Source organism: Carassius carassius, chromosome 38, assembly GCF_963082965.1.
Source record: "Carassius carassius chromosome 38, fCarCar2.1, whole genome shotgun sequence".
Lineage (NCBI taxonomy): Eukaryota > Metazoa > Chordata > Actinopteri > Cypriniformes > Cyprinidae > Carassius > Carassius carassius.
The window spans coordinates 21,659,699-21,679,873 of NC_081792.1; the positions used below are offsets into that span (position 1 = coordinate 21,659,699).

Consider the following 20,175-nt stretch of genomic DNA (forward strand, 5'->3'; position numbering starts at 1 on the left):
GTATATTAATAATAATTAATAAATATTAATACAATTTATAATGACTAGTTTCTATTAAACCATTTTCTGTAAACAGCTTTGCTGTTTAATATTTTTTATAGAAACCATGACACATATTTTCAGGATTCTTTGATGAACAGAAATGTCAAAAGAACAGCATTATAAATTTTGAATTTAATGCATATTTGCTGAACAAAATTATTAATTTTATTAAAAAAAAATAATAATAAAATAAAAAAAAACTAACCCTGATGTGTATATACATTTATAATGACATATTTTTATTATATAATATATTATATAATTTATAATGACATATTTTTATAATAGTGTTCCTGTAGCTCAATTGGTAGAGCACTGCGCTATCAAGCACAAGGTTGGGGGTTCGATTTCCCGGGAACACATGATAGGTAAAAATGTATAGCCTGAATAGCCTTTGGATAAAAGCGTCTGCTAAATGCATACAATTTAATTTAATTTAAATTTAATCAAATAACTACATAACCAACATGCAATATATATATATATATATATATATATATATATATATATATATATATATATATATATATATATATATATATATATATATATATATATATATATATATTCAAAAACAATTATTTATTTTTTGCAGAAAATTTGTTTACAATTCACATTAATAGATTCATTTTATGTAATTAGGTTGCATGCACTGCATTATGTGTAACTAAGCTGCATCCTCTGAATTCAAAGCTCATCATGTTTTTGCTAATCCAGTACACAGTAAATCTGTGTCTCTACCACACATATTGCAACACTTGGCTGAGCTGGGACTCTACAACACTATTAAATAAACTGTGGTTAGCATTTAATCCACATAGCTTGGTTAACATGAAGCGTAGCAAACCGAATAAAAAGTCTAGTCTGAATCACTACAGCAAAGTGATGAAAGAAACCTCCAGAAAACAGCATCACAGGCAGCTCCCACACTAATAGAACTCTACTGTCGGTTATTAACTGTTAAATTGCAAGGCTTCAGAGACCTCTTTACCACGTCTTCTTCACTTTTAGCCTAATGGTAGAGGAAGTGAGGCAGGGAGAGCCAAGATAGCATTATAACAAAGTGCCAATGCAAACCTGGTCACAGCTTGAGAAGCAAACTGCATTTGTATTTGTTTGACACAGGCTAAATCAGTGCTAGTCCAGGGCTCTTGCTGTATCATAGCATTTTCGCTAATCCTTGTGGTGTGGAGGAGAGTTGCAGATACCGGGATCCCAGAGAAAAGCTGCAGAATGCAAGGCTGACATGACTGCATTTAGCATTCTGCTACATCACAGGATTAAGAAGAGGGAAATGGTAGTGGATTAGCCTATCGGAATTCAATACACATGGGGAAAAGGAAAGGTGACGGTGGTAGGACTGAAGTGCTAGAGAGGTTGTGGTAGTTTAGTCCTCAGTGTGAGTAAATAAGTATAAACCGCTCAAGTCCCTTTCCTTTTAAACAATTGTGCGGTCTCAAAGGCAATGACATGCCCCTGTTTGCTAGTTGTTTTCCAATATCCCTTGGTGACTCTAACGCAGATGAACGACAAGATCAAAGCTGAAATGAGCTGCAAGTGTTACGATTTCATGAGCTGGATGAAATCCAATCATTTAAATTTCACGGACCAAGATAAGCAAAGATCAAAGTGTCAACCTGCTGTGCTATCTGTTATGCATTTTGCATAGAATATTTAGAGTAATGTGAGCAGAAGTCTAAGTTTTCAGTTGGACCTCTCAAATTTTAGCCCTCCAGTGGCTTGGTGTTGGGTTCATGAGCTGGATATGGTCGAACATATGGCTGAGGTGTTGAGTAACATATGCAAATTGCAAATGAACAGTTTACCTCAGAAAGAAATCCTGTTATCATTTTCTCTACTGTGTGTCATTCCAATCTTTATTTTTTTTCCTCTCTGTCGACATAAAAGGGGATTTTATTTTTATGAATAATCAGGATACTATTTTACATATATTGAAAGTAATTAAGGACTTGGACTGTCTTGGAAAATCTTCATATCTGCCCTAACTCTCTTTGGTAAAAGTAGCAATGTCTAATGAATCAGTTGAATTAGGTCTTTTCAATGACAAAACTGGTCTGAATAATGCCCTAATATTCAGTTCCTACAATATCATATGATTTCAGAAGACTTGCAGAAGGCAATATGACTTTATAGTGCTTATTAGTTGTTTTGGAGCTCAACAGGCCCAGTTTCCAAACAACATTCATATTCATGTGGGCACTGATATTTCTCTCCTTATGTCCGGCTGAGTCACTCTGCACTTTGTGACGCATGCAGCTAATGCGATGCGAATCCAACACGTCTCTTCATCCCCCCCTGGCACAACTTCTCTGACACAGCACGACAATCCCAGAACGGCTGAGATGAAAGCGATGGACTGTTATACAAATAATGGGTTTGAAAATACTAGAAGAAGCCAAGAGTTGTCTTGAGAATATAAAGCCTCCGAATCTCTCTGTCTTCGTGTCTATCTCTCGTCGTTTCTGCCTTTCTCTCTCTACCAAGCGGAACGTGTGCACGGGGAAAAGTGGTGAGCCATCACAATCTCCGCCAGCCTTCAGGATCTAATTGGAGGATGCCATTGCAAGGGGCCACAGAGGGGTGTGACGGTAGGGTATCTTTAATCCACTTGATCAGATGACGTGGAACACGGAACAAAAGGTCCTCAAATCTCCACTGCACTGAGCAGCAGGCACTATCACCAAGCTGTCATGATGGCTCAAGGAATGTATCCCAGGCTTTAAGCTCCACTTTGAAACACCCTTTATCCAGCACAGCTGTGCCCATGAAAAAAAAAACTGCTTAAAATTCTTGGAACGATCATAATAATTACAAGAAACAGCTACTAATCAGGTGCTGACATGGGAGTGGTAACGTTAGATAACCAAATCTCCTGCTTCACTTTCAATTCCAGTACACTTCGCCTTATCAGCCTTGGGGGACAGGTAAGGAGGAGAGGAATCCACATTAATGGCGGTGGAATGTTAATGAACCATATTTAAGCCGAACACAATGATTCAGGTTGCTTTGGGTTCCCTGCGGAGGCCAAGTTTACACTGTGACAAGCAGGCAAAGCACTCTCATGTTGATGTGTGACTGCTGTTTAATTTGCAACGGTCCATGTGGGGTGATCGGTTGAAAACGACTGACAGCATAGTTAGCTGAAAAAAGACAAACCAAGGCAATTAAACAAAATATGATAACCAGATTTACTCCATGATTAAATAAGGCTGTTTTGCATCCTCTCGTTTAACTATTACTCTAAAATGTTCCTATACTCCACTGAAAGTATATCACAGGAAGCTTTGATGTTTAAATTAGCACATTTTGTGCTCACTAATCTTTGCTTCTTTGTGGTTAAATTAGTCCTTGCCCTTGTTTTTTTTTTTTTTTTATAAAAACAGAGGGGGCGTTAGGAAAAGAGGTGGAGGACAAGTCAGTGACTACTTGTTTTAAAGGCTCTTTTAGGGCACTGATGATTTCCAATAATTAGCACGTAACTGTCAAAGCTACACATCAACCCCTTTGCAGATGACCTCACTCTCAGACTGTGCTGCAGTGCCACTTCCAGCACGAGAAGAACAGATCCATACTGCCCTCTGCTGCTGGATAAAGTCAACAATATGGATGCCAATCAAACCTATGTGCTGCAAAACAGGAGAATCTGACAAATGGTTAATGGAACGTCTCATCCATCTGAGAGGGACTGCTATTATTTTTCAGCTGCGACTTAAAGGTATAGCTACTGAAAATGGAAAATATTGTCTTCGTGTTATTCCAGACCTGTACATTTTGAAGAATGTCTTCACTATTATCCATTCAATGAAAGGTAGTGGGGTCCAAAAGAACATTGGGTGCTCTCATTGTATGGACAAAAAAATAAAAATAAAAACAAAGGACAAGTCAAATATGACAGAATTTTCATTTTGTGAAGTTAGCTATCCCTTTGAGAAGATAAAAAGAGCCTTTTCTGTCTTTTAGAGATTATTTTACCGTCAATGCAAAAAAAAAAAAAAAGACACTTTTGGTGTCACTTACTATAACATATTTCTTTATCTCCTAATAAGCACTAAGCCCCCTATTTACACCATTTCTGGTGGCTTTCCGATATCTCAAGTTCACCTGAGATATCCTTACAATCTAATATGACTCTCATGACTGGAGGGGAGAACAAATGGGCTATAGCACAAAGCCAGAAAGGCATCCGGGCTTATTACCGAATTGGCCTTTCGTAGAACAAGATCTCCCCACAGATGCTATGATAGCCTTGCTACCATGGGCTATTCACATAGCATAATGTGGTAAATCCTGGTCACAACCCTGAGGCAAGCCCATAACAGATATGTCACTGTGCTAGTGGGCTGTTACTGCAGTGCACTTGAAAAGCCCTGGCCTGCTCGCAAGAGTCCTGATCCGAACTGGATGGTTATGACTAAGGTAAGGGGAAATTTATTACCCAGACAGTCGAGGAGCTTTTGGCGATGGTACCATATGAACTACCCGACGGACCCAAGATTAGGCTCAAGGTGGTATAGGAAACATTAAAGGGACGAAGATATTTTGAAAAATTTTTTGTTTCTGTCCATACAACAAAAGTCACTTTAGTCCATGTGTTGTTTTGGACCTCACTGACTTTCATTGTTCAAAATATTATTTAAAATTTGGTCATACAGGTTTGAAATGACATGAAGTTGAGTGAATGACTATTTTAATTTTGGGGTGAATAATCTAAATTTCAGTTTCTTCTGCTAGGAATATTCTACTGCCTGTTCAAAACACCTCTGCTGTCAAGAGCGACACTTGTTTCTTTTCAAAGCTGCACTGTTCAACACCAGACATGACCAAAGTCACCTTCAGAACAATATGAATGCCAAGTCAAACCTATGTGCTACGAAACAGGAGAATCTGACAAAAGAAGATTTTGAGACTTTTTTGTAGCGTCCTGTCACCAAACTTTACAACGGACAGTGACAAGCTCCCGTCGTATGTTGGGAGTTCAGTGATTCGCAGCCTTGAACGAGATGACAACTTTATATCATTATTGGCGACAGGCCCTGTGATCTTGACAGAAAAAAGGAAATCAGATTTACACTTTCTGTCCAATATAATCCAAATGTGTTGAGGGCCCAATGCTTTTGCCCTCCTTGAACTCTGCAGATGAACAAGTGACAGATTAAGGCAAAACAACAAAGGGGGGCATTAGGGGGGACAAAAAAAACAAAAGCGCTCTTAATTAATTACACTGATCCTTGGTTATGAAGGGGCAGATGAAGAGAAGGTTAAGCTATCAACAATTAATTGCAAAGCCTAAATGAAGCCTCCTGGATTTAGCCGTAAGTCGGGTGGGAGTTTTTAAAAGGCAGCTCAACAAACTGTATACGTGTTTGTATTTGCTTGCAGGATATATTGCAGTATAGGAGAGAACGTGTCACAGCAGTCCAGCGGAGATGTGAAGGGAAAAGCTTTTAATCCATGCTGTGGTGTCTGTTCTTCACAGACGAGGAGGAAGATGAAATGCAGAACTCACAGAGGGATCGAAAGGAAGTAGAGAGGGGGGAAACGCAAGCCTCAAATTATGCACAGAAAAGATTGCGGTCTTATTTTACGGGGAAAAAAACCCATGCTGACAATAAAAAAAAAAAAACTAAGGTTAAAAAAGTAGAAACAACAGAGGGCTGCCATGTAAGGGGAAGGGCACCTTTCTCCAAGACATTTCTGATCAATATTACATGTGCTTTATGTCTTGGTCTCATGTGTTGAGCATCAGCATGAGATGTAAGTTTATCTTTTTTTATTTTTTTATTTTCCTCTTCCTGCTGTGACAGCTTCAAGTCATTGGTCTCATATATCAGTCCCTCTCCAAACGGTGCTATAAATAGACTTCATCCACACATCACATTCACCATTGCAAAATATGCCATAGTGCCATCTCATCAGCAGTCAAGAGTCAATCATTGAGTTTTGCAACCATCATATTAGTTATGGACTACAAACGGTTCACTCTCAGGCAACAGTACACTAGCAGTACTGACTGAAAGTAGACAGGAAATGAAACAAGTACATCCAGACCATGTAAGAACCTACAGTAAAACAAGACAAACTCTATATACAGGATATCAACCCTCCTCTGAAGGGTGCAACTGAAGAGGGAAATTCACTTTTCTTTGAACCAACCACAGTGGAAGCTGAAACCATACTTACATACATAAAAACATAAATTACAACAACAAAGAATAATACTAATAATTAATTACATTTATTATTTAAATAATACTAATATAATGTAATACATTTTAAAATTTTAAATGAATTTATAATGGATATATTGTTATTGGGTTATATACAGACTGCAGTCTAGGCCTATAATAAGCATAATATAAATAATAATAAATTTATGAAGCTCAAAAACATACTGTTTGCTGGTCAGTACAGGACAGTTTATTGTGGATAAATGCACTATGTATTCGTTTTTATTGTATATACTTCACTGACACAACACATGGCCAGCAAATTGGAAAAAATCAGCATGCAAACAAGCTATGGTGGTTTGTGCTTAAGATTAGTGGTGGGAAGCTTATTTCTTGAAGCCCCAAAGCTGCTTTTAAAAACTTGAGTGGCTATTGACAAGCAAAACACAACCATGAATTACAAAAATAGCATTTAAACTGCAAAATGACTAAAAAAATAAGCAACACTCTACAATATGAGTAAACAACTCGCACATGTGACTAAATGTTCAAGTTAGGCGATTATAATGTCTATCATTAGCCATTGGCTAATAAATAGTTAGATTTCATTCGCCTATGTGTTTTGAGTTAGAGTAAGTACAAGTTTTGCACAGATATTTTCCTCATAGGAACGTTTGAATAAGTGTGGCAGATTGTAGGCTCAGAAGTAAACGCAAGCTGATATGATTGGCTAACAGTTGTGTATGTTTGACTACATCCTTCACAGACAGACACTGCTGTGATATATCTTTAAAATGCATAAATACTCAGTACATATCAAACGATATGTAATAACAGACAGCACACCACACTTCGAAAATAAAAGCTCATTCTGATTCTGAAATTGTATATTCCTTGGAGATGCACATCAGTTCTGCTGTGGCTTTAATATGTAATATTTGCGTTAACTGCATTAAAAAAAGTAACATTATTTTTTTCCATAGCTAGTTAATTAGATTAACATGTTGAACTGACAGCCCTTTACAGTGCACAGTATACACGGGTACACTCCCTCTAAATAAATAAAGATGTATTCTCTTAATGGTCACTAATACAATGATGGAAAGACTGCAATATTGAAATGTACTAAACACTTCTCACTGTATTCCTCCTCTACCAACACCATAACATTTTGGATGCTGTTAGATGTGAAATAATTGACTTGGTCTTATGAAAGCAGAGTATGGAATGCCAGAGGTCTATATTTTGTAGTTTTTCCAGTGTGGGCAACAACCATGAATGTCACTTCTGAAAACTGTATCTTACACTGTGAGATGAACAGTCACTCTTTATATAGCTTTTGCCAGTGTTCTGACAATTTGTGCGACCCCCGTCAGATTTTGCTAGAGGTACCTCCCATTAAAACAGTAGGGAGCACTATTCAACAATGAAGAACAATGAGATAAGTCTTCTGGCAGTTCTCTCCCAAGTAGATACTCCACCCCAAAATGAAATTTTTGTCATTAATCACTTACCCCGTACCGTCGTTCCAATCCCTTAAAAGCTTTGTTTTTGTTCAGAACTGTCCCATAGACTGCCAAATCAGTTACACTGTCAAGGTCAAGAAAAGTATGAAAGACACTGTCTGAATAGTCCATCTGCCATCAGTGGTTCAACTGTAACATTATGAAGCGACAAGAATACTTTTTGTACACGAAGAAAACAAAAATAACAACTTTATTCAACAATTCTCAAGCCTCCCAGTTTTCATTCAAAATATCTTAAATTGTGTTCCGAAGACGAACAAAGCTTTTACAGGTTTGGAACGACATGGGAGTAAGTGATTAATGACAAAATTTTCCTTTTGGGGTGGAGTATCCCCTTAAAGTTATCCTGTTAGCTTTAAAACACGTTTAATTGTCAAGAAATGGCTCATACTTACCCGTTTATCAAAATATGCCTTAAACTTACAGCAGAAAATTTTTGTTTCAGGTGGGTGTACTCATTTTTGCAAAACATTTTATCACTTGATAAGAAATCTTATTTTCCTGAATAAAGCTGACATGCATCTTTGGTACCTGATCAAGCACACTTGCTGGAACACCATATAACATTATGTTATATAAGAAGATTAACATGTCTTCTAAGTAAATAGTAATTGTTGAATTTGTTAAGTTTCAGTGGGGGTATACTAATTTATGCTGTGTAAACAGACAGAACATGGACAGAACCATGACATGTGGTTAAGTACTATAGATTTAGAAAACATTTCTCCTCCATTTTTTCCCCCTTGTGTTAATCCCAAAAAAGAAAACAGCCAAACCTGATACATCCAAAAAAAAAAAAGAAAAAATTATTTTTCCAGCTTGTCTCCCCACACTTCAAAGCACCCAGTATGGAATCTCCACGGTATTAAAAAAACACTCTCAAATAAGAGCCATCTTCTCTCCATACTAATGCTTCATTGGGAAACAGATTTTGTTTTTTTTTCCTTCCCACGAGACATCTTTATACTTCTCTGCACTTCTATCTTACAGCTTTTACAGCTGCAGTAGATTTTTAGTGGAGGGTTTTAAGCGTGTTAAGGCTTCCTTAACGTGATAAAACCAAACTCCAAATCTCCAGGAACACATCCTGCAAGTTACATATTGCAAAGCAAAAAATTCAACTTTACAGTTAGAGTACATCCTAACCCACATACAAGTTTGAATCTGGCTTGTGTTGTTTGCCAGTCCCATTAACCCATTTTCTTTACCTCGTTATCTCTCAACTACCCACAAGGAAAGAAAAACTCTAAAGAGTTAACAAAACTAAGCTGAAGGATACTAACATGAAGATGGATATATAATCTGATTGGCATAATCTGTTCAAACTAGGAAAGTTTAAAATTATAATACAGGTTAGGCCTCAATAAAAGCAAGTATATGCATTTGAACAGCACTCATCTACTCAGTATTGCATTTAGGGACAATGAGTGCTTGTTTGTGCGGTATACAGGATTTTTGCAAGGCTTACAAGTGGGTCAGATACTGCCTAGTGGGCTGGTTAGGGGTGAGACAGAGACCCTACTGATCCGCGTCAGAGGTGAAAGACCTGATAACAGCTATCTCCTCCGCCTAACAAGTCCACCCACCAGGGTTTTACAAAAATGGCAGAACTGTGTGTGCAGATCAGTTGTTCATGGTGCGATGTGACAGTGCTTCTATTTTATTACTGGAGACGAGCAAATCCCCCAACGGCTATTCTCTTTTGATCTTGGTCTTTAAGTGCCCCCCATTCCAATCCCTGCACCAATAAATGTTCTGCCAAGGGCATCAGCTGCCAAAACCTAAAAGTAAGATGTTTTGGAGGCCTTGGCACTGGGCAACACACGCTGCCCAGTAGTAGTGGCAGTTGAGGAGCAATGCTGGATATATGCTGACAGTAAAACAGAAGATGTCTCTGTCAGGGGGACTTAAAGTCATTCACTTTAAACCCATCTTACTTCTACAAGGAACTGCTGATTTTCAACAAGACAGATACAAAAGCCATTTCTAAAGACACCCATGCATAACCAGACTAAAATCAAATACCATTAGATGGCATTCAGACAGACAGACAGACAGACAGACAGACAGACAGATAGATAGATGATAGATAGATAGATAGATAGATAGATAGATAGATAGATAGATAGATAGATAGATAGATAGATAGATAGATAGATAGATAGATAGATAGATAGATATTAGACAATTCTTGTTAAAAGTGACGGAAACACTGCAGCAATGAAAAAAAAATTCCTGAGCAGCTGTAAAGAAATGATATGGAAAAAGTATACGTTCGATCTGCCTGTCAGAGCTCCGAGCTGTTGCTGTTGGGTTGCAATAAGCTTAATTTAATGCAACCTTATTGATTTATTCTCAGGTGTCCCACAATCATTAACATAATTGCATGATCAATTTATAACACCCTCACATGTGAGGTGACTGTGGTAATTTGGCACCTAGATTCACCATTCAGGGGTATTTCACCTAACTTCGTTAGGTCTTAAAATCTAGCCTGAAATATGATCTTCCAGACAGTAAAATTGATTTCATTCGTTTTTGACTAACTCTGAAGCCATTTTAGTCGGTCTCTTACCAGAGTTCACCATTTGATATATGAGGAGCTTGCCTTTCGTAACAGCTCCTATTGATCCACAATCTCCCTCTCCTACTAGTGTGACTGGATAGCGTCCATGTCACCTTGTAATTCCCACAATCCTGGCAATGTTCCAGTGATTGCATGGTATACAATAGTTTCTAAAAGTACTTTGTCTTCAGGACAGAACTATAAACTTTCTTTTTTTTTTTTTTGCTAAAGGGAAGTTTCTGATTAGCCTTTCTACCTCAAAACAGAACAATTTTGCTTTTTGTAACTGAAAGTCTCTCACCTTCCATTGCTGGGCTTTGGATGTAAAGACAGGCCAGCAGTGGACACCAAAACGGAGCTTTTGTCTTCCCATCATCCTCTGCAGAGAACCAACCCAGTGTGTTTTCGTCTCCTGCAAGAGAAGAGATTATATTTGGTTTAGTTTGTTATTCATTCTTCTACCCTAGCAGATCATGCGGAGTGTCATCACATCTCATATGTGTATCTAATTATACAAACTAAAGTATGACAGTAGTTAAGCTGTTTGAGACTCGGGGTGTGCACTCTCTGAAGATATTTTCAGTATAGCAGACTAATGAGCCTTCAAAAGTCGCATTCCTGCAGCAGGTGTCCGTCTCAGCATGTGAAGTAGCAACCTGCAGGTTTCAATTAATGAAGTCTAAATTCTGGAGGCATGAGGCACCTAGGTCTTCCCTCACAGCCACTTTGACAGGTGTTTACAATTGCCAAGTACAATACTTGCCTGCCAGCAACCGTTCTCTATTAAAGCAATTCAGTAATTACCTATCATGGCCATGATAGGTACGCTTGCATTAAAATGTCATGTTTTTCTGGTCCCCTGCATCTTTGTGAGCACATCAACTCAGAATTTGCCCCAGAAACCATAAAAACAGGCTACAAACAAATGCAGTCAGATTGGACCCGGCTCATTTGTTTTCACAGTGTGAAAGGTACGTGGCGCGGTTTGCAACCGATGTACCATAGCTGTATCAATGCACAAGTCAGAGCGGGAGACTTAAGGGCCAATTAGCTTGAGTTTAGTCTCCGTGTTTCTCAAGGGCTTCAGGAGGATTTCTTTCAGATTTCACTGAAGTTGGGCAAGTGGCCAGAGTACGACATCTCTGTATATCAGCGCTTTGTGGTCAACACACTCTTAAAAGGCATTAACGATTTGATTTCTTCCTCCACTTACTGTACCATGGAGATGACTCTCTAAAATCAATGCAATCAATTGCTTACTTCAAAAGGTCAGATTTCTAACACTTCTACTTCTACTAAAGTTCTTTGCTTGTAAGTAAAGTAAGACTTGGGATAAGAACACACAAGTTCTTAAGATAATTGCAAACACCTTGCAATAATCTCCTTTCAATACGTTAAGTCCAGGAATCAGAATTCTTAATCTAATCATTTTACACAAAGTTGATCCTAATTCTATGGCAGATATATGCATTATTTATAAAAGTATTAAAAGGTAATTACATTTTTTGAAGAACAATGGGAAAACAGACGTTCATCAACTTTTGATAAGAAAATCCATGAAGAGGATGAACTTTGCCGGTGAGAAATAGGATTTCTTGCTGCCCTCAAAACACAGTGGTCACACTATTAAGATCAATTCTAAGGGACAAAAGTTACATACAGTTTATTAATATTATTATTATGGATCCACAGAATAATTTTAAATACTGTACAAATACTTCAGGAAGGGAGGGACAGATGGAGGGATGAATGGACAGATGTTGTAGACACAAACAACATTTCTGATTTGGCTACTTTTTATGAACTAATGATCATGAAGAAACTGGAAATAAAGATTAGGCAAACTAGTTTTTGCATTCTGCTAACATGCAGTCTTCTGTGTATAATATGGTGCTTAAAAAATTGTAATCACCACTCGTTCTGACAGAATGTTCTACACACAAGTCTGTCCTCATTTATAATAGGTACAGTATGTTAAGTTAAAGCTTAATAAATAACACATACTGTGAGGAAAAACACTGTATAAAAAACACTTTCAAATTATATTTAAAACGCAGACAGCACCCTAAGACGGACTCAACCAAGTCAGGCCTTAGAGGACAACATGTTCTCATTGTTCACATTTATTTCTGCTTCAATAAACTGCACAGACTAGCAGGTCAAGGTTTGACTGGGTACCTTTAGCATTTAGTCCCGCTGGACCATGCAATTACAGCACCAAGCTCTTTATCATTCTTTTGAAATATCATGTAAAACATCAGCCAAAGAACACACTATGATTTTATTTATTTATTTAGCATAAAAGTAAATGCTATCCATGTAGGCACCTTTCTCTGCATCATGTATATAAAACCCTGACCCTCTAGACTGTCAGACAGATAATAAAAGCAAGGCCTTGATGTCTTTAGTCATTTAGAAGCAGAGTCTTGACGGAATATTACCTGTTTTCTCTCTCTCTCTCTCTCTCTCTCTCTCTCTCTCTCTCTCTCTCTCTCTCTCTCTCTCTCTTATGTGGCTGTTTATATTTTAACAGCACAGTGAAGCATGAAAGTGAAGTTTATAACTTACAAAAGCATCTAATCCTTCCACCCAACATGTCTACATTAGATTCGCAATCAGGACTGAATTCTCTATATCTTCTCATTAAATAAAATAGTTCTGCTATGATCTCACACGTTTGCCCTTTGGAGTGATGATCGCGGAGTGTATAGGTCTCTTCTAAATCACTGTAATTAAATTATAGCTGTCATTCAGCCCTACTTATGGGTCATCAGGTTAACTGTTTACCTGCCTTGCACTGTGACACTTAAGCTAGCTATTAAATTAGCTAATAGTTCTGCATTAAATGTGCTCTTTTCCGTGTTTTTTTTTTTTTTTTTTGTAAGAGCAGGTCATTATCCCCATTTTGAACACTTTTAGACATTAGTAAATACCTGAGTTTGTCCAAGCTTAAGTTCAAACTCTCAGGAGAAGAATCAGTAGCTTTCGCTGGCTCACTAAGAGGCATGGTACCATTTACATTCAGGCTTTTGAAATATGTTAATAATGTACAATAATTGATGTTTCGCTCTCAATAAATGCAGCGGTGGCAAGTGAGATGAGGTATTCGGATTGTCGAGGCTTGTCTAATGCCCCTGCATAGGAAGGGCTAGCGCTGCTAATGACTTGGGTATAATGCATTCAGTCCACGTAAGCTCCCAATACCCTGGCTAACACAATGCGAGAAACATGCCAAAACTCAGCGGCCAAACACTCTCTGCTCACTCCTTCATTAACAATGCAGTAACCATCATTCTATTCATGTTGTGTCCTAAAACTCAAGCCGCTTAGCAAAGGATAAGCAAACAAGTGTGCACCTCATCAGGGAGGCTGGGGTTTAACCAGGGGTTGCTCATTGATAGCCACTGTCAGAGCTTGAGAGAAAGAGAGACAATGGATCAGCAGAAAGTGAGAAGGAAGGTGAGAGAATGATGGACAGGACAGAGGATTTAGGCTCGAGGCTAAACAGGTATCTCTACCAGACAGACACTGGATAAGACACTGGGATAAAATAAAAGTTAAATATATTTGGAATTCATCTGCATATAGGCAAAAACGCACACACACAAAACTGTCTGATCAAAGTAAATGAATGATAAGAATTTGGGCTGTCAATTTGTTTCATACAAACTGTATTAGAACTATTCTACACTTTGGTAACCTATTAAACAAATGTTCTGGGTTCAACTGAAGTGAAGCACGGTTGACAGCATTAGTTGCGTAATGTCAGTTACCACAGAAACTAATTCCGCTCCAGCTATTTGATTTTAGAGCATTTATAGAAAGGCATTTAGAATGGATTATGGTGTCTATAAGGTTTAGAGGATGACAAAATAAGTTTACATTTTTGTGAAAGCACTTACACTGATTAAAAAAAATCATAAAAAATGATTCATTTTCTGCAAAGGGAAAGTCTGTTAATTGAATTGTAAATTTGTTTAAAAGCATGGGTTTTTAAACTGGGGTACCCTGAAAGGGTACAAGATCATTCAGACCAGGGGTGTCAAACTTAAATTTTTTGTTCAAACCCTGCTCCAACTCACATACTATGTAGCTTTCAAATAAGCCAGAAGGACTTGATTAGTTGGATCAGGTGTGTTTTATTAGCGTTGAATCTAAACTCTGCAGGGCTCCGGCCCTCCAGGAACTGAGTTTGACACCCCTTAAAAATCCTTTAATTTAAAAAGATAACATATATTTTTATCACATTTGATCATTATAATATCATGCTTATTCACACAGTATGGGTTTTTATATATGGAAATATACAGCTGCCTTTTTATTTTACCCTTGCAAGGGGATGATCATATTTGGGGTTTCTAAACATAAAAAAAAGTTTGAATAGCCTTAGTTCATTTATTTGTGCTCTTCTTTTTATATTCTGCATGGTGTTTTGTATAAAAAAAGAAGACAAAAAGAGGCCCAAATAATTTTTTGTATTTATAAATATTTTCACCAATTCATACCCCAACGTATACTTGTCCACACCTCAAACATTCTTTCAGCAGAATAAAGCATTTTAAGTATTTTTGCATGACAATCCCTCCCCGCTAAAGATATGTTAAGTATCTCTAAGTATTTTGGATTACACTTTAGAATACTGTTTCTTACTTACTGCATAAAAATAAGGAATTATTGAAGAACTAACAGGTGATTATCCATTAAGACTTAACTCACTACTGTTAACTACTAAGGAAGATGTGTTAACTAATCAGTATGTAATACAATTTGATTGTGTTAAGTAACAGTCAGCTAATCAATAACTAATGAATTCTGTCATACCTACAGAAGAACTACTATTAATTATCTACTAGTTAGGGTTCAAGAAAAATAACTATGAAGTAACTACTAATGAACAGTTATACGCAAATAATCACTATAATAATCAGGCTGTGGCCCACAAATCAAGTACTTGAGTAAAAGTACAGATACTCCAATAAAATATTACTACAGTAGCAACTTTGTTAAAGTCCACTTATTAGTCTATAATGGAAATGAAATATGCATTTTGTTTGCTTCTAAATGTTTGTTTTGATTATAAAATGTTTGTTAAATTAGTTTAAATGTGGGCAGTATGCATGTTAAAATTGAATAAAATATGAATTATCTGATAATTCTTTATTAATTACTAAAGGGTTCACTATATTTTCACTTTATAATAGGCCTAATGTTTCAGGTTCGAAATAAGTCCTGCAGAATTATTTGATAATTATTTATTAATTACTAATGGGTTCCCTATGTCTTCACTTTAGAATACCGTTTCAGGTTCTAAGTAATTATTGAGGAATTATCTAATAATTCTTTATTAATTACTTATGGGTTCCCAATATTTTCACTTTAGAATAGGCCTAATGTTTCAGGTTCAAAATAAGTCCTGCAGAATTATTTGATTATTATTTATTAATTACTAATTGGTTACCTGTATTTTCAACTTTTCCTCAGGCTTTGCCTTACATAAAGAAATTGATGTTTTTGGATGTAATAATGAACATAGCAGTCGTCATTTACTCCCAACACCTGAGCCGCTGAACTCGCAATGGATTACATTTGTTTCTGAAGGGAATGCTCCCCCGATCTGCCTAAATGCGTCTTTGTTCATGCAAATCATTCATGATCCAGCCTCATCTACAGAAGAAGTGAATATAATGTTTTGTAATTAATCTTTGCAAATCAACTTTCTTAATAATGTGCTAATTATCAAGTTTCACGATGAATGCAGCTAAAGCTGGCTGCACACTACGATTTTCAAATCTTAACCGATTTTAAAACCATGGGAGACCACAGACAAGTCCTGTAGGTGACGCTTGCTCGCAAACATGTTCGATATTTACGATAATTTGAATTTTGCAACGCTCTGTAACGATCTGGAGCAGATAAATAATCTTAATGACACCACACAATAGAGGATTTTTTTTGGACAAAAAATCTTTACGACAAGCCGTGAATTGGGCCACAGACCCTGATCATTCAGGGATGCAAATCGGCCTTAAAATCAGCCAGTGTGCGGTAAACAGTTTCTCAGAGAGTGGCTCGGAGAAGAGGGGCGGGGTCAGCAGAACTCGTTATTTAAAGGAAAATGCTACAAAAATGGCTTGAACTGAAAATAGTTGTTTTTGACAGGGAAAAAACGTTTTTTTTTTTGTTTTTTTGTTTTTTTAACTACCATTGCAAAATTTTAACCAAACTATGTTACAGACATTTCATTAAGACCCTAAAGAATCATATCAACTTGTGGAAAATGGGCATCCTTTGACCTCTTTAAGTTTCACATGAATACCTAATTGTAGTGCCCAAACTATTAGTGCTCATATATTGCTTTTTTCTCAAACATTCAAATTGCCATCTGAACGCATAATTGAAAACATTCATCAGAACAGGCCAGAAAACTGCCACACAGTGAGGCTGTGAATAGCTGAACCACAGCCTTTCTGAGTACTATACTCGGACGCTTTCATCAGTGGCTTGCTGCCTTGACACCATGAAAGCAAATGCAGGCACATCTATTTAGAAAAAATGTGCATACACCATTTTTAATTAACAGCTATGTACTCCAAAACAACACACTGAACATTATCAAACTTGTTTGTCATTCCCAATAATAGCTAATAACCACTTGTGGACCTTACCGTTTTTCCCAGAAGGAGCTTAGCAAATATACTGAAGCATCACATAATAGGGATTTAATTTTAATTACGCTTTGGCATTATCGACGAACAGCGGTGGACTTTAAATCTTCTGTAATGATTAATTTCAAAGAAGACCAATCTATAAGCACTTTGACAAAATCAGTAAAAGCTACAGGTGAATCAAAACACTTCAGGGATCAATGCTGAGCAGCACAACTGTTTATTGAATTTCTATTAATATTTATAGATCATAAAAAATGCACACTTATTTTTCGTATTGTGAATTATAACAGTATGGTTTAATGCTATAGTATATAATATAATATAATATAATATAATGTGATGTGATGTGATGTGATGTGATGTGATGTGATGTGATGTGATGTAACATAATATAATATAATATAATATAATATAATATAATATAATATAATATAATATAATATAATATAATATAATATAATATAATATAATATAATATAATATAATATAATATCATATAATATCATATAATATAATATAAACCAAAAATTGATTCAAAATTGTACTACACAAAAGAAGAAAAGTCACAATCCATTAATAAATCAGTCATTTGGAAGCATAAGGCTTAATGCAGTGTATAGTTACTTCACAAGATTATTTGTATGAAGTAAAAGCTTTATAATACACCAAGAGTAAACAATGGCTTCTATAGCCTTTCTTTCACTTTAGCATGATCATTTTCCAAGGGTTTTTTTTTTTTTCTAGAAAGCATCAATGTGTTTCAAAAAATGCTTTGGTAACGGAAAACTCAGTACAAAGCTCAGTTTGTCACATTTGAATGTCGGAGAAAAGGTGTGGGTGGGTGGGGGATCACAGTTGCTATGACACCCGTAGATGCTATTCCTGCTTATTAAGCTGCTAAGCCATGTATGAATAGACAGGTTTACGCCACTAGCACTTCACAGAATTGTTCTAAAAGTCCTGTTTTCTCTGATTATGTAGCCATGCCAGACAGACTGCAGCAGTGATCACTGATCAGAAGCGAGAGGAGACTGAATGTGTGTCACTCTGGTGGAGTGGGGTAAACTACCACTGGCTTTCCTTCCAGCTGACAAACAGTGTTCCGGCACTATTCGGCCCTGTGCCTAATTTACAGTGCTTTACTATCAGTCACATCCTTTTCCACAAAGAACATTGAGTAGATACACACAAAAATAATCTGAGATTTCCTTATTCCCTCCTGCCATGCCAAAAACTTTTCATTTCAAAGCTTTTTCCTATCAACTCTGAAACATCGGCCTTCTTTTGCATTTGTACATGTATGTGCATATATATACTGACAATATAAACATACCACAAGCCCAGTGCTAAAGAAAGCTACTTTGAACCTAGTTTACCAAGCTACAATAATTAAAAGCTAGTCATAATTGAGTAGTTAGCAAGACTACAAGCAAGAAAATAAAGAAGATTATAGATTATATTTAATATGTTTAAACAGAAAACCGTTGTTTTAAATTGTAATAATACTTCACATCATTACTAGTATTACTGTATTTTTGATCAAATAAATGTAGCTTTGATGAGCATAAGAATTTCTCAAACTTAAAAAAAAATAATCCAATTTAGCAATTCAGCATTCAATTAAGTACACTGATTTTTTATTTAAATAAAGTGGTATTTTTCAGATACAAAAAAAATAAAAATAACGGTGATGATATTAAAAGATAATTTACATAAGAAAAATACAGCAGTGCACATCAGAGTTTAACTATTCTGCTTTTAAAATAATAAAATAAAGGTAAGACTCAAAATCATTGATATATGAATCAATTTTGAATCAGATTTGTTTACATGAACTGTCATAACAGAACTGATTCACTTGAAATGGGCATTTCTGTCAGAAACTCTTGAAACCTGCATGTCAAACATATTAATTAAAGTGCACCTGTGAACATGCATCAAGGGGGCATTTAGAAAAATAATTTGGCCTTTTCTCTGCTCTACATGTTGTGGTGGCAATCTCTGAACAAAATCTTCATAATTTATGGAACCCTCGGGACACACTCATGTTAAAGCTCTCGATCTCATGCACCATGAGTTTCCAGCATGTTGCCACAATATCACAAACACTTTTTTCTGACAGCCTGTTTTCTATTGATACAAGCATATGTTACTCATTGCGAGAACCTGTTAATGGCTCTCATAAGAGACAAAACAGCTTCTGTACATTTTATATTACACAAAAGTTAAAGCTAACAGCAGGGCGTATTGCAGAAAACAGGTAGGGTGGAAGACTGTAGGATCTTTTAATAAGGATCATTACACGCCAAAGAGGACCCAGTGGCGGCTTGTCCATAGGGGGCGCTGGGGCGCCTTCCCCATCAACATTTCAGAAATTAACATGTGTAAAAACATTATATTAAAATGAAAAAAAAAAAAAATGAAAAAAATAGTTTACTCATGTGCCGGCTGGTAGTGAGAGCCTCAGAATTTAATAAAAACTGTCTTTAATCGATTAACTATTTACTATGTTTTTCAATACGTTTCATGGGCGAGGGACGCCGGACACATGGGTGTCTATGTGAGTACACAAATTCTCGGGCAGCATGTGACCTGAAGCTGGTCTCTGATTGGTTTCTTAAAGATCCTCCTCGGGGCGCAAGTTGTTGCATCCCTGGCCAATCATAATTGGATACATGTTATTTTATCCAATCTGATTGGTTCTCGTCAACTGTTCTTGATTGGTTCTCGTCAACTGTACGCGGCGGGAAATAACCTTTTCACTTTTTTCACTGATCACTTTTTATTACGCAATGGCAGCAGTTAATCAAAACGCAGTTATTTATTTACAAAAAAAATCCTTTCTCAAGACTTTCACTTGAAGAAAAAAAAAAGATTAAGGATCTCGGACCGGAACAACCTGATTTACAGATCCAGCAGCAGGCCAGTGACAGAGGACGAAGCTACAAACGGAGCTTTACCCGCGCTTGTTACGAGAAACGGAGCTGGCTGACTGGATGTGATGTTAGCAATGCCCTGTTTTGTTTTCCCTGTCTTCTTTTTCAAAGTGTCGGCACTGAAGTTTTGTGGACAACTACGGGGGTAAGCGACCTCAAACATCTATCTGACAAATGCAAACGTCATGAATGTAGCCGCAGTCATCTTGAGAATAGCATGAAACTAAAGTTTTTGGGCAAAGTAAGCAT

The 20,175-nt window shown here is 36.7% G+C and overlaps 1 pseudogene; it reads right to left on the bottom strand.

Moving 5' to 3' along the window:
• The window catches only part of LOC132119198 (rho guanine nucleotide exchange factor 10-like protein), a 94,740-nt pseudogene that overhangs the window by 30,688 nt on the left and 43,877 nt on the right, over nt 1-20,175 (bottom strand).